Source organism: Adiantum capillus-veneris, chromosome 22 (genome assembly GCF_014529385.1).
Source record: "Adiantum capillus-veneris isolate H3 chromosome 22, ASM1452938v2, whole genome shotgun sequence".
Classification (NCBI taxonomy): domain Eukaryota; kingdom Viridiplantae; phylum Streptophyta; class Polypodiopsida; order Polypodiales; family Pteridaceae; genus Adiantum; species Adiantum capillus-veneris.
The window spans coordinates 16,252,553-16,256,976 of NC_140952.1; positions in this window are offsets into that span (position 1 = coordinate 16,252,553).

A 4,424-nucleotide genomic window follows, 5' to 3' on the forward strand; every position below is an offset into this window, starting at 1 on the left:
GTGTGTGTGTGTTGTATTAAACTTATACTTATATACAAGAGAACATAAAAGTTCAAAGACAACTAGCTTTAGACAAAGGACAGAGATGTGTGTACATACATGAGATAGTAAAAAAAAAAAGGTTATGAAGTGGAAGAAGCCAGGTTCTTTAGTGCGATAGAAGCTAAGCCAAAAATATCCTAAGTAAAGATAGAATTCTCACTTGCATCCATATAAACAACGCAATAGATTTGTTAGCCTTTAGTATGTATTTATGGTGTCAACAAACCTATCAATTGTTATCCATGTCCTACTTAAAAATTCGTTAACTTAAACCTACTATCCTTTTTAGAGAATCAAATATTGCAAAAGTGAGTAGATAGACCAAAAAGACTCTTATTTCCACATGATTTTATTGTGATCAGAAGGCCACCACCCCTTTTGATCAGAAGATCCCTTACATATTTCATAAAAAAATTCAGTGTCCAAGATGTAACTTTTTGATTTTACTAACCCACAAAAATAAACAAGTGTATTCCTCATGTTTTTGATGTGATCAAAAGGCCACCACCCCTTCTTATCCAAGTGTCAAAAGTTCCCCTTAGATTTTAAAATGTATTCATTGTGATTAGAAGTCCACCACCCCTTTTGATCAAAGTGTAAAAAAATATCCCTTTAATATTTCAAGATGTGATTAAACCATGATGTAACCTTTTGAATAATAAACCAGATACGTTATGAATCTTTGTTACATCCTAAATATATATTTAATGTTATGTGGATTAGAAGGCCATCACCCCCTTCTGATTCAAGTGGTATTACTAAAGTTTGTTTTGAGTAGATATTAGAATATCTAGATTATCTACCACAACCTCCTGAAGCCATATGTTATAGTGTCCATATGTCAGTATAGCAAACTAGCAGGTACCCACCATAAGAATTGAATCTAGCCAACCATCCCAAGTAAAACCCCCAAGGAAGTGAGAGTATCCAAAAATTCTAGTAAAGATCAAACCATATCATGCCTTGAGGACATATCTCAATGGAAAGAGAATATCACAACATCCATCCCCCATGTGTAAGTCCGACATCACTAATCATATTAATGCAGCCTATCATGCCTCACCGCTTTACTAATAGACTGGTTTCCCATGGTTCTATAAATAAAAATGCCCAAGCCAGGTACACCATATCAAATAATTATGCCCAAGTACTGGCAAGTCATTATAATATAGCTCTATAAGTGTCATTAAAGGAACACAAAACCAGAAGTAAAAGATCAGTACTCCTATAAACACAGACCAATGAAAGCATCAGGAGCTAGCAATGATTTCAGTCAACATGAGCCAGAATTCATAACTAAGATCAGTTTATGTCCAATTAGAGGCTATTAGATTATCGTAGCTAGCAATATAGAGGGGTAGATAAGAACTAGTAAATAATTTAGATTAAATTTAGAGTGCGAGTATCATAATTAGCAGCATGGGAAGCAATAGCCAACCCATGATCGTTACCATTATATTAGAAGTAATAAACATCAAAAAAATACCGAATAATTGCAACCAATACAAGAGCACTCAGTAATTTCTAGAGTCTCTTGGTAATGCCACTTAGTTTTGAGCAAAATATTGAATCATAGCCCATAGCAGTAAGCTAAATACCATCAAAGTTGCAGCCATAGTAATGACAAAAGTAGAAAATGCCCCTAAAAAGCCATAACTTTTAATTCTACAACAACAACAACAACAGATTTACACAAAACTGAGGTGAGACAAAGGAAATCAAAGACCATCTTCCAAAATGGGCATCAAAGAGCTACTATAGCTTAGGATGCCAGAATCCATCTACACCAAATATATTTTAAAAAATAAAAGACCTCAGCTACAGATTTTCAAAGAGAATCTTAGCTACAAAAGTATAGACCTCAGGAATTTTCAAGAAAAATAATAAAATCCAATATGCAAGGTACTCCAAAGTTCTTTTCTTGGAAAAAGATGTAATCATCAAGTAAAGAAATAATCCACAAACCCATATTGCCCAGAGGTCCAACCATGGCAACCATCAGAAAAAATTACAACCCTAATTAGTTTATAGCAAAAAATTACGATAGTGGCAAGGCATGAGTACAAGATAAAACCTGTAAATCAATGGGTTGCTCCACCATATAAGGAAAGAATCCCATTAAGACATTTAAACTACATGCTCACAACATCCAACCAATTTTTGAAACAACTGTGAAGAGGTAGTGTAACCATCACGTCCTCGGTTTCAAGCAGGGAATTTCCACATCATAATATCCCTTGTTTCCATTCACTTTCATTGCAAGATGAAAAAGGTGAAAAACAATTAAGTTATTAACCATATTCAATCACCTTTAATACTATTGCAAGGGTAAGTGAGGGGATAAAACCCTCACATGTAGCATAGATGCTATTAATAGGTTGAAAGCTAATTCCAACTGGTCACAAATCCCAAGCTTCCAAAGTCGATCATGTCTAGTAGTGCTGTGAGGGGAGGCTAGTTGGCACCAAAGGGTGGGGGTCTGTGGTGTAATCAAGCTCGAGTACACCAAGTAGAGGTTAGAAGGAGTAGAGTTATCTCAATATCAGAGCCAACCATCGACCGTGTTGTGGACTGGAACATGGGATAAAGCGAGAGAGAGAGAGGTATAGTATGCACCTCAATATGGTACAAAGAAAAAAGTTAAGATATGCAGGTTTAACATACGATACATTGGAGCTCAACAATGGTTCAGCACATGGAGAGAGCATGTGGAGAGGAGGAGTGATTATGATTGTTGCAATATAAAGGCATTGACATGGTACGCCTTCATTTAAGAGGTAGGTGAGGGGTTCACACCGAATTGACAAATATGTATCACTTCGTTTTAAACTGGTAGGTTCCCACGGCATGTGGGTGATGGAAAACAAATGAACCCAAGCAAACACCCATATGTCAACCACAATCAATAAATTTATTAACTTCAATAGCTAGAATCACCCATTGTGTAAATATAGTGACCAATAAAGATAATTGGCACAATGTAGTCTGGTGTAGCAATCAAAGTCAATTGAAGCAAACCTTCCCATCAACTCTATTAGGAAAAATAGTTTGGATAATGCAATTCCATCCATATTAAAGTGCCAGAATGTGTGTGTGTGTGCACGTGAGACAAAATAACAATCTACTATATCAATAGCTCAAGTGTAAGTGTGTGTGTAGGTGGATGAAGCAATCATAGCCAAATGAAGTGACCAAGTGCGTGTGTGTGTTAGCTACAAGAACCAAAGTAAGACCATATAAGCAAGTGATAAATATAATCAAGACCAACCAATTTATTGAGAAAAACAAACCATCATAGTTTTAAATTACTCACTGGTTACATAACACTACAGGTTACTTTCAAAAACTTTATCTCGAGTAGAACATAAAGTGTTGAAGTGTGCATGTGTGTGCAGGCAAGAGAGAACGAGAGAGTAGGCATTGTGTGGGTGGAGTAAGAGTCAAATGAGCTACTTCTTATTCTTGATATATGTACAAGAATAAGATGAGTAGTGGGCGGACACCCATAGCCTGGGCGATCGGGCAAGGCATATACACTTTTACTCCAACAATCTCACACTTAAAGACAAATGTGCCGATAAGTGGTTCCTACTAACTAAAATACTAGTATGTACAAGAAAATAGGTGAGAGAATTTCTCAACCTACATCCACTGACTCGCTTAGTCGATCTACATGCAGCTATATTGGCTCTAGTGATAGGTGAGCATGCATGTCCACACTAGAGCCTACATGTAAATATCGCAAACAACTCTGTATAGTCTGCAAAACTCCACTATGCATCATGCTAGTGTCAATCATTGTACAATTGACAATCCCTACTGCAAATGCTTCCACTACAATTGCTAGGTTGGGCCTCGACACTAGTAGGTCATACATGAGACGCATTCACCTCCCTTGCGCTATCTCCATGTACAACATCATCAAGACTACCCATCGAGTATGGATGTGTCAATGCCGACAATGGGATGGCTACACCCCTCTCACCCATAGGAAAAACTATGCATCCTGGAACCAACTCATCAGTCTCTAGCATGAGCATATCAAAGAAATCCATGTCTATCATCTCTATTTGTGTCTCTAGGGAGCATACCTACTCTACCTCTGTTGGCAAAGACTCTGACAACACCGGCTGTGTCTCACTAGAGCACTGCCTCTCTACCTTTGTCTCTATAGAGTCTACTCGCACGTCATGCATAGCTAAATTCTCTTTCTTGTGAGCATGGTGGAGCTCACCCACAAAGGAGACACGTCTCGTCTTTTGCTCAAAGCATGCCAACAACAAAACCAAGACTATGCCGTCTTGAATCTCAGATACATGAATAGGATATATCAAGACATTGCGGGCTCCTCTAGAAATCACTAATGATACGCAACGCATCTA